Genomic DNA, 12,348 nt, shown 5'->3' on the forward strand with positions numbered 1-12,348 from the left:
TCCTCCTTCCCAGCCCCATTGCTTCCCGCCAACCCAGTGCCCTGTTGAAGTCTCATCTCCACTACTTCAGTCTACAGTACACTCACCTCCCCTCCTTTATTTTTTATAATTTGGTCAAGGTTTAATTGGAGTTTTTAACATTGCCACTACTATAAAGCAATGCGTGTTTGTGTTGTAGTTAGAATGTGTATGTCTTTTTCTTTCTAGATCCTGGCTAGGCAGCAATGGGAAACGTGCTATTAAAAAACTGGAGAATAGTTTGCCACTTAGAAAAGAACTAGATCGTTTAAAAGATGAACTATCTCATCAGTTGCAGCTCTCAGATATCAGGTAATGAAGAGAACCTAATCTGGAGATTAGAATAAACATGGATTACCAGTTGGTAAAGTTTTTCAGCAGTTAAATACAGTGGGGCCTTGACTTACGAGTTTAATTCGTTCCGTGATGGAGCTCATAACTCAAATTACTCATATGTCAAGTCATAAAGTGAAAGAGTGATACACGTGATACTGGGCTGATGTTGTGGCGTTCACTGTGACGTTTGCTGCGCCAACTAGCGGTGGGGTATCTGAAGCTTGTAACCCTAATTTTAGCTCGCAACTCAAAGCAAAAAATCGTCCGAAAAACGGCTAATATCTTGAAAAACTCGTTAGTTGGGACACTCGTAATTCAAGGCCCCACTGTATAGTAAAGTTGTCATTTTCTTGTGCTTTCTATAGGGTAAAATACTGATTTTTGTTTAGAAACAAGACAGTGCAAGGCAATGTTGAAGGGAAATGCTATGTTAAAATATGTGTTGGATAGTACTCTTTGAGATGAAAGGGAAATAAAAATCCCAAACTGGTTAAGAAAAAAGCAAACTTCTGGCTTAAGTGTGGTTTGAAGTAGGCACTTAAACAATGTCATGAGGATCCAGATCCCCATCTCCATTTCTAGGTTCGTGTTCTGGGTTGGCTTCATTTTTAGTTAGGTTCTCCTTTTTTTGGTGGTAAGGTGGTTGCAACAATTTCATCCTACCCTTGTTGGAACTTTCTGGATGTGATAGGATTAATAGGATTTGTGCTGATCATCACCAGTCATTTTCCCAATCCTGACCAATCACAGTGTCATAGTCGTGTTCCACACCTGGAGCCGGTATGTTATCTGCTTCATCAGAACACATTGCTGATGGGGTGGAAGATGGTTGTGGTTCCCCCACCCTCCTGTAAAGTCAGAATAAGGAACAAAACATGCTGGGTGACAAAAACACCAAATGTCTACTCTGCCATACTGAAGCTAGTTCTCTATGTTTATTCTCCAGTGAAAGAGCTTATATTGTGGCATACATAGGATTTTGTTTTGATTTATAGGATTGAATTATAGAAAACTGAACTTTTATGACCCTTTCTCTCTATTTATCTTTGTCCCATACCAGGAATTGGCTTGAAAAGACAAGGTAGAATAGGGCATCCTACAACATGGGGAGCTCTCCATCACTTGAAAGTATTCAAATAGAAGCTTAAAAAAAATTATTCCAAGATATGATTATTAAGAGATTAAGAAATGAATACGAGCTGAACTAGGAGATCTACAAATTACTGTATGAGCTATGCTATTTATTTACTTATTTTATTATTATTTTTATGATGATGATGATGATGATGATGAAAGACATATAATATATAATTTTTCCATCTTTTTTTTCCATTATAGTTCACATTCAATATTATTCTGAATTAGTTTCAGGTAAACAACATAGCGGTTAGACAATCATATACTTTACAGGTGGTCTCCCTAATATTTCAAGTACCCCCCCCCCATACATAGCTATTACAATATATATATTCTTTTCCTCCATTGACCTTTCTTTGGCCACTCCCACCCCCCAGTACATGCCCTCATCCCCGTAGTGACTGTGTCCATTGGTAGTGCTTATATCATGCATACAAGTCCTTTTTTGATCTCTTACCACCCCTCTCTCTACCCTGCCTGCATGTGCCCTTGGCCAGAATCGAACCTGAGACCCTTCATCCGCAGGCCGATGCTCTAGCCACTGAGCCAAACCAGCTAGGACCAAAATAATTCTTTATATATTTATATAAAGAGGATAGGACCTTTAGAAATTTGTAATTAACGTAATTTGATTGACAAAAAGGTAAAGATTCTCTTCTTACAGATAGTGAAGTGTGATGAAGAACCTGACTTTGGTGCCAGCTCTTGACATTGAACTTACTCTCTCTCAGTTCAAGTGTCCTCATCTATAAAACAAGGAAAATAAAATACCTACTTTATAGGGTTGTTTTGACAATTAAATGCACATTTGTTGAAACAGTGCCTAGCTGTCATAGGAACTTGATAAATGTTAATTGCATCACTAATACAACAATTACTCTTACCATTTCCCCTCCCAGAACTTGGCCTTTTAAATAGTGCTCAATAATGGTTAGTTAAATGAAGAAATAATTGAAGAACTTTAGGAGCTAGCAGATGATGTATGGGTTGCTTTTCCATTGTTGTCTATTGAGTACTTTGAAATGTATAACATACTTTTAGGCTCTGTGGAGTAGGCACTCATAGAATTTTCTTCCATATGTGTGTGGGAAAGGGTATTTGCATTCCTTCTTTTTTCATTGAGTTTCATCTCTATGTTAGCCATTAAGCTATACTGTTTTTTGCCTTGTCTTTACTAAGAGCTCCACCGCCTCCATAGTATTGAATTTAAAAGTGTTTTCTCTTTAACTACAGTTTTCTTACCTTCAGCCTCGTCTACCACTTTACTTCTGCACGTTCTCTTGTTTTAGTATAAACTCTACTTATCCATTTTTCCTTGGTCATTTAGTACCTTTCAGTTTTAGTTATTTCACTCCTGTGTGAGCTTAGGATCAGTTTCTTCAGTATTGATTTTACTATCACCCTAAGAATTTCTTATCACTGGACTTTTTGTTTTTTTATTAATCCTCACCTGACGATATTTTTCCATTGATTTTTAGAGAAAGTGGAAGGGAGGGAGGGAGGGGAAGCCCAGAATTCCAGTGTTTAAAGTATTCCTATGTAATAAAAGGCTAATATGCAAATCGACTGAACAGTGGAACTACTGGTTGCTGTGACACGCGCTGACCACCAGGGGACAGATGCTCAATGCAGGAGCTGCCCCCCGGTAGTCAGTGTGCACCCACAAGGGGAGTGCCACTTAGCCAGAAGCCGGGCTCACGGCTGGCAAGCGCAGCAGTGGTGGGGGGAGCGTCTCCCGCCTCTGTGGCAGCGCTAAGGATGTCCAACTGCCAGCTTAAGCCATCAGTCTGACATCCCCTGAGGGCTCCCAAACTGCGAGAGGGCACAGGCCAGCCTGAGGGACACCCCACCACCACCAAAGTGCATGTATTCCGTGCATCGGGCCTCTAGTTAAATCATAATGTTATTTAATGTGACAAACCTAAATCTATGTATGGACTTCTTAGGTTTAAAATGTTACAGAATTAACTAGATCTCCAAAAGAAAATTGCAAATTATATATAAAAAAAACAATAAAACCCAAATTAACATTCATTTAATGTGATGAATGATAGTGCCTTGCTGAAAGTGCATTACTGCTTACAGTGTGAAGATGGTTCTGACAGGGTATAGATTCTTTTTAAGTTTGGCATGCGTACACTGCTGTGTGGAATAAGATAATTCTGTCATCTCACCACTTTCTTTTCTGACTGCTGGGAAACCTTCATTTGTACAGCACGTGCCAGGAGGTCAGTTGGATCTTACTTCACATATATGTAATTTACATGATAAAGGCTCTGCTGTGATAAGTAGTGGTAAGTGCTTGGTGCCAACTTGATTATAAACAAAAACATGGGCACTGAAATAGCTTGGTAGCATTTGTACTTAACATTATTAACTGAGATGATTCAGTGTGTGGTCCCTGACTTACGATGGTTCAATTTACCCATTCACTAGAAACTTTACTTTGAATTTTGCTCTTTTCTCCTGCTAGCAATGTGTGGTACAATACTCTTGTGATGCTGGGTAGTAGCAGTGAGCTGCAGCTCCCAGGCAGCCATGAGATCATAAGGATCAACAACAGATACTCTATAGCAGTGGTTCTCAACCTGTGTGTCGCGACCCCTTTGGGGGTCGAATGACCCTTTCACAGAGTTTGCCTAAGACCATTGGAAAACACATATATAATTACATATTGTTTTTATGATTAATCACTATGCTTTAATTATGTTCAATTTGTAACAATGAAATTGGGGGTCACCACAACATGAGGAACTGTATTAAAGGGTTGCAGCATGAGGAAGGTTGAGAACCACTGCTATAGTATACTCATTGTGTTAGGATATTTTGCCCAACTATAGGCTAATATAAGTGTTCTCAGTAGAACACTTATATTTAAAGTAGGCTAGGCTAAGCTATGATGTTCTGTAAGTCAGGTTTATTAAATGCATTTTCAACTTAATGATATTTTCAGCGTATGATAAGTTTATTGTAAGTTGGGGAACATCTTACTAATTTTTATAGTTATCAGAAATGAAAACACAGAAGATTGTGGTAAAGACTTTTTAGATCTCAGTTTGAAAACACTGATGTAGATGTCTAATTGAGTAGTACAGACCTTTAAGTTTTTTACTTTTATGCTATAAGTGAAATGCTATTTAAATTTTTTTTATACTAAATGGCTTCTGTAATTATTCTTTGGGTCAAGAAATTGGGCTATAATTGTCCCATATACTAGTAAATAAGTTTATGTTGGCCACTGTAAATTGTATCTTAAGTGGCTATCAAATTGGAATTTCATTGCTACTATCTTGTAATTGTATAGTTTTTGCTCTTTACTATTTGTTCACTATCCATTGGCTTTGATCTCAAGCCCCTGGAGAGCAAGGGCATGATACCTTGTATAATAATATGGCTGAGGGGAATAGGGAGCGCTAGTAGAAATCTCATCAGAAATGCCATTGAAACTGTAGATAAAAACATCATTATCCATAAAGGAGATGTGATAGACTTCAGATTTCAAATCATTATCAAGGCTGGAAAAATAATAGAGCCATTCTGAATCTTTAAAAAAATGAAATACTTCTGTATGATAATTATATCTGTCAAACTTTTATTATAGACAAACAAATTTAGTATTTAGTGTGCAGTTTAGGAGACTAGCTAAGAAATTAGTTGTTAGTATTAGGACCTTGATTCTACCTTCTTTTCTATAATGCTGTTTGTCTAACTGAGTAAGATTAATAAGAAAAATTTTAGTATTCTTCTTGGGTGTTTCGCTACTTTGCTGAAGATTAGCTTTGAAAAATATATATTTTTATTGATTTCAGAGAAGAAGGGAGAGGGAGAGAGAGATACAAACATCAATGATGAGAGATGCCAGAGCTGACCAGCAGACCCTGAGCAACAAATGAATGGATTACTCTGACACATTTGCTGTGAAAGAGAGGGCTAAGGGACTCCCTCGCTAAAGGAACCAGACAGCCCTGATTGCCTGCCTCATTAGGCTTTTATTGTAGCAGCAGTTTGAGAGAAAGTTTATCTTTTAGATACAATCAGTAGGGTAAGTAATATTGGGAGGGTACAATCTTGGGTGTCCTTTAAGCAAGGACACCCAAAGATTAAGCATAAGGATTCCAGTAAACATCTGGGGGTCTGCACGTGCACAGACTTGTTTGGAAAGGTCAAAGAATAATTAGGGGCACCGACTTTGGCACTCCCCTAAGTCAGAATTCCGATAAACAGGTTAGGTGGCCTTCTGCACACTTCCCTTTTCTCGGAATGTCCTTACAAACTTTCCAACCAAGTCTCATTTAGGCGGCCTTCTGCACACTTCCCTTTTCTCGGAATGGCCTTACAAACTTTCCAACCAAGTCTCATACTTCCCCACAGAGAGAGAATTACTGATAGGCTGCCTCCTGCATGCCCCACCCTGGAGATTGAGCCCACAACCTGGGTATGTGCCCTTGACCAAAATCAGACCCAGGACCCTTCAGTCCGCAGGCCGACACTCTATCCACTGAGCCAAGCCAGCTAGGGCTGAAGATTAGCTTTTGAACATATATTTCCAATTTTTCAATATGTACATATCTGTTTAGTACCATTATAGTGTTTCCCTGGTCTCAGTTATTTTTGTATCATGTGGAAAAATAGATATGTTTTGTTTTTCTCCCTTGAGGCCCTTTGTGTTCCAAAGGAAATGATTACAATACAGATGTGTCACCTCTTTCATAGGTAAAGGGGTTTGGCAACGTAGCCAGTTATTTGGATTTACTATAACAAAGGAAAATTCTTCTAAAGGCTATTGCCAATGTTGTTATTATTACTGAGGGCAGTAAAATTTATGACTCCTAAATTATAACTTAGGAGTCTAGGATTAACTTTTTAAATTAATTCTATTGTGCTGGTAGTAGATCGCCTATCTCAAACACTGGGAAACAACTACACAGATGGCACAGTTTTATAGAAGCTAAAGGTTATTCCTTTAACTGCCAGAAATTTATTTTAACTGTGTCTTTTTATGGGAATATCTTAGAACTTATGTATCTTCTTACCTTCTCTTTATAAAAATAAAGTGCATGCTCAATTCAGAACGTAAAGAGAATATGTTTCAGAAAAGTTACTTATTTGGTAAATATTTATCAAACACTTCATGTGTTCCATGCACTATTACAGTTGTACAGTATATCATTGTGAGTAAACAACATATTGTCCTTGCCTTCACAGAACTCAGTCTAGTATAGAGAATAAAGATAATAATGAGGATTAAATTTTTAAAGACTATAATAATAACATAAGTTGTGCTTTTTAAAATTGTTTAACTATGTAGAAATATATAAAATAAAAGCAATAGCTTTTCCCACACCCTTTCTTTAGAGATGAATGGATAGTTTTCATTTAACTTCCCAATTCTAATGTGAAGTTAGAATGCATAAAAGCTGGAGCATTTACAGTGAAGAGTAATTATGCAGTACAAAGCCATTTCACTCATCTTATGGCAAGGAGCTGTGTAGGTCTAACGAAATTTGTCAACTCGTGCTTTTAATGAAATGTATAAGTTGTTTCAGAAGAAAGTTAAGTGACTAATGCAGATTTTACTTGTAAAAATTGGGGCAATAGTACCTATCTAATATAATTTTTAAAATTGAGTGGTTCTGAAAGGTTCACATAGGAAAACATTGGCCTCTACACTTTCTTTGTTCTGCTTGCCAGACTAGCCATTTTCAACCTTGTTATGCGGCTCTTTTTATAGCATGGTACCTGGAATTTCAGTCATGAAACAGACATGTACCAGGTATGCTAAAGATACAGTGGTAAACAAGGCAATACTGTACACTATCATAGCTATTGTGTGGTGTTTATTTCTAACCTTGAACAAATATTTCTTTTTGTTCGATAATGTATTTAGAATTGTAAATAATTTACAAACTTTTGGAACATGGTGGCCTTGATCATAAGGTAGGAACTGCTTCTACCACATGCTAAGTAGTTTATTTGTTCCATTTGGCCAAAGTTTCTACATGGAAACTTCTTGGCTGACTTTAATTTTCAGACTTCTGGTTATTGATCAGGCAAAATAGTGGAGCTACATATACTGCTTCCAAGAGTTGTCATTTTTTTATGAAGTATTTTTAAAATATATTTTTATTGATTTAAGAGAGGAAGGGAGAGGGAGAGAGAGATAGAAACATCAATAAAGAGAGAGAATCATTGATCATCTGGCTCCTGCATGTCCCCCACTGGGGATCGAGCCCACAAACCAGGCATGCACCCCCGACTGGGGCAAGAGTTGTCTTTTAATGTTACCTGCTCCAACCATTTGGCCTGAGTTGCTAGGCAAATTCCTAGGGAAACTATGATTTTTTTAAAGCCAAGATTTTCTTTTTTTCTCCTATTTCTATCAAAAATACTTGTCATCTATGTTTAAGATGATGTAAGAGGCGGATGTGATTTTAGGTAAACATTAGTGAACCCTCTGGCAGAAATAATATTTTTAAAAGTAGTACATAATACATGAATTCTGTATAAAATGTTCTTTGCATCTTTAAAGCTATAGGTAAAATTGGCCTATTTTTTACTCAATAGACTTCTTGTCATATTAAATACCCCCTCACTCTGAATCTTAGTGTTTGTATTTTTCTTAGATTATTTTATGTGAAACAGTCTGCATCTGGTGAGATGCAGAGGGAAATTTAGAATTTTGTGAGGTTTTTTTTTTAGTTTTTCTTGTTTTGTATTTCTAGTTTTATTGAGAAATAATTGACATACATTATTATATAAGTTTAACGTGAGTGTACAGTATGATTTTTTTTGTACTTGATCACCATAGTCTGTTCTTCATCTTGAACAACAACAAAAATAAATGCCAGTTTAATTTAATCATTTGGTTATGTAGTTAAAAAATAAGTATTGAAGATCCTTTGATACATGGGTAGGTAATCAGTTGTCATATAGGGGTTTAAGGAATTGGTCACTTCTAAAATAACTTGTAGATTTCTTTAAAAACACGGAGTTCCAAAATTTGTTTATAAGTCCTATAGTTTCTTGGAATAAAATCAGTAAAGTTGACTTGTATTGTGTAATTACTCTTCATTATAAATGCTACATCTTTTATGTACACTAACTTTACACATGGATTATGAAAATGAGAAATATATATATATATATAACAAATAATTATCTCTAGTATGAAACTGTGGACTATTACTGTGACCTCTTTAAATATATATGCAATTGAAGAAAACTCATTAAGAGACTGTCATAAATCATATTCTCAATCATCATTACCCTTAATCTTAACACTTAAACCTATCAATAAAAAACTGATGATAATTGTATCTAAATTATCCAATTAAATTTTTACTCAACTATTTACATTAAACTGTCAAAATGACAGTGCATTAGATTTAGAAACTAGTGACCTATGATGATGGTGATGGGAGATTAGGATACTTTAACAAAAAATAACACTTGGGAAGACACTGTTAAATACAAAGTCCTTGATGACCTACCCCATAGGCCTTTTTGTCTAGTTGGGGAGATAAAGCTTAAGCACATGAAAGAACTGCTAAGCAAGAGTAATATAAATAAGTACTCTGTCTCTTATGTAAGGGTCAAACAGTACAATACACAGACAGAATTAGAGAGGTAGGCTTTTTTCCTCTGGCCTGGAGATCTGTGTGATCAGCTAATATTGAATTAAGTCCTTTGGCCTGCTCAGGTACAAGATTAGTTGCTAGAAAAGCAGATACTAAAGAAAATTTAAAAGGGTGTCATTGTAAGTTGTTGGATATTAACCATGTCCATCTGGCAAAATGAATGTGTGTTTTTTTCTACATCACTGTTTATAGTTTAATATTTATCACAGAATTATTTATTTTTAGAATCTATTCCCATATGAAATCCAGGCATTTGGCTAAATAACTGAGGATATGATGTTTAACAAAATCAGATACGTAGATCCTCACCTTAATTGAGCTTATTGAGCTTACAGTCTGGTAGTGAATAAACATTTATCAAAGAATAATGGAAATAAAATAACCTGATTCAAAATGGGCATTAAATCTGAATAGACATTTTTTCAGAGAAGACATACAGATAGCCACCAGATATATGAAAAGATGCTCAACATTGTTCAAGATCTGGGAAATGCAAATACGAACCACAGTGAGAGATCAATTCACACTTGTTGGTATGGTTAGAATTATTTAAAAACAAGAAATAACAAGTGTTGGTGACAATGTGGAGATAAGGGATCTCTTGTGCACTGTTGTGTAACCACTATGGAAAACAGTATGGCGGTTCCTTAAAAATTAAATATAGAACCACCATATGATTCAGTAATTTCACTTCTGGGTATTTGAAGAAAACAAAAACACTAATTCAATAAATGGACCCCCATGTTCATTGCAGCATTATTTACAATAGCCAAGATATGGAAACAACCTAAGTGTCTATTGATGGATGAGTCGATAAAGAAATTGTAATGCACACACACACACACACACACACACACACAATATAGGATATTATTCAACCACAAAAAAGAATGAAATCTTGTCATCTGAGACAACATGGATGGACCTGGAGGGCATTATGCTAAGTGAAATAAGTCACAGAGATAGACTAAAGTAAAAAAACCCACCAAACTCATAGATACAGAAAATAAATTGGTGGTTGCAAGAGATGGGAGTGGGTGCAGGTGGGAGAAATGTGTGAAATGTTTTCTGTTTTTTAGTTTAAGTAAATTGAACAAAAAATTTTTTTTAAGAATAATGCAAATAGAAAGCAGAACAGTGTTTGGAGGGATTGACTGCCTAAGGAGCACTGGGAAATTTTATGATGATGGGCATGTTCTATGTCTTACTTGATGGTTACATGTGTGCATATACTTATGAAAATATATTGAATTGTACATCCAAAATGGATGCATTTTATTGTATGCAAATTCAAATTCAATGAAGTTAAAAAGGACTAACTCAAATGCATGTAAAATAGCTATGATAAGTTTCACATAGGAGAGTTGCTTGGGCTATGAGAACATAATAGGAAGAATTCTCATAGGCAGGGAGGAGATGATGATGAGTAGAAGTAAATTAAGTGAAGGTTGGGATTGTTGTCAAGGGGAAAGTGTAAAAGACAATAAAAGCATGTGCCAAGGTCCTGAGGTTGGAAGACCTGTGGCAAATTGTGGAAACTTGAAAAGGGTCATTGTGTGAAGTACAGAAAATGAGGGAGTAGAGCCCTAGTCAATTTGGCTCAGTAGATAGAGCATCAGCCCACAGACTGAAGGGTCCTGGGTTCGATGCCCATCAAGGGCACATACCTGGGTTGCAGGTTCCCCCGCCGGGTGCATGCAGGAAGCAACCAATGTGTCTCTCTCTCACATCGGTGTTTATCTGTCTCTCCTGTTCCCTTCCACTCTCTCTAAAATCAGTGGGGGGAAAATATCCTTGGGTGAGGAATTACAAAATGAGGGAGTGGAAGGTGTAAGATGGAGCAGGCGGGCGGGCAGGAGGGGCTAAACCTTGTAGGCCATTGACTGACCCGTAGCCTAAGCACAGTGAGAAGCAGTTGAAGTTTCTTTAATTGGGGGGCTTGGGGTGTTGAGGCTGTAATGAAATTGGAGGAGCTAGGGTAGATTCAGGAAGACTTTGCTAAGATTATTGCAAGTGGCCTGGACCTGTAATTGTGAGGTGTTGATGGAGAGATGTAGACAGAACTGATAAAGTATTTAGGAGGTAAAATGACGGAACTTGGTGATGGATTGAATGTGAAATGAGGAAGGCGGTAAGGGCGGCTTGGTTTATAGTTAGCATATTAGAGTGGATGAGAGTGGTTTTTGTTTTCAGAGATAGGGAACTCTGGAAGAGGACCAGGCTTTTGAGGACTGCATGCAGGAAGAAGTGCTTTTGATATTGAACATTTTGAAAAAACTTACATAAAACAAACTGAAGGTATCTTTAACACAGAGTTCAGCAAGCATTTTTTTTAAATATATTTTATTGATTTTCCACAGAGAAGAAAGGGAGAGGGATAGAGAGCCAGAAACATCGATGAGGGAGATCTATCAGCTGCCTCCTACACGCCCCCCAGTGGGGACGTGCCCGCAACCAAGGCACATGCCCTTGACCGGAATCGAATCCGGGACCCTACAGTCTGCAGGCCGACGCTCTATCCACTGAGCCAAACCGGTTTGGCCAGCAAGCATTTATTGAGCCTTTTGTGCAATCTGCGCTATGCTAGTTGTAGGGGATACCGGAAGAGCACAATTTATTAGACCCGTAGGAGTTTAATAGAGCTACAGGTGTATATAAGCCATAAAGAAAAATAGAAAGAGCAGTAAAGAAGATTGTCCTCCAGGAAGTTAAGGATTTATGCCTGTGACTTCCTGCATTTTAGATGGATAATTTTCTGTCGAGGTCTGAACTTTAGATCTAATCTGAAGTTAAGACCTTTGGATTCCTGAAGCATCTTCCTTCACAAGCCGCCTCCATTCCTCATGGAGCTGCAGCACAGCAGAGGCCCACGATGCTCCCGGAGTTTTAAATAAAACAGGCACCAGAGCTTTTGTTTATGATAGTGTCTCCTCTCCCCCTCTCTTCCCCCGCCTTCAGCACTTCCCCGTAACCGAAACAAACAACTTTCCGGAAGTAAGCGAAGGCAGTTGTCGAGATGACACTTCGCCCCACAGCTGACAAAACATTTGGAGGTGGTAGGTGTGCCAGAACCACCGCCAAGTGGAGTGAAGCATGTTTACGTCTGTGCCCGGGTCCTCGCGTAGGCGCCCTCTGTGGGAGTCGCCGGCCCAAGGCTGGGGAGCCTAGCGGAGCTCTCTCTCCGGCGATGCCCGCCCTTTCCTGGGGGCAGCAGCTGCCA

At 37.8% G+C, this 12,348-nt stretch overlaps 1 protein-coding gene across 8 annotated transcripts in view; it reads left to right on the plus strand.

Annotated features, from left to right (window-relative positions):
• Positions 1-12,348, plus strand: part of OSBPL9 (oxysterol binding protein like 9) — a 132,785-nt gene that overhangs the window by 63,197 nt on the left and 57,240 nt on the right. The gene's annotated exons all lie outside the window — the stretch shown is intronic.

Source organism: Myotis davidii, unplaced genomic scaffold (assembly GCF_000327345.1).
Source record: "Myotis davidii unplaced genomic scaffold, ASM32734v1 scaffold79, whole genome shotgun sequence".
Classification (NCBI taxonomy): domain Eukaryota; kingdom Metazoa; phylum Chordata; class Mammalia; order Chiroptera; family Vespertilionidae; genus Myotis; species Myotis davidii.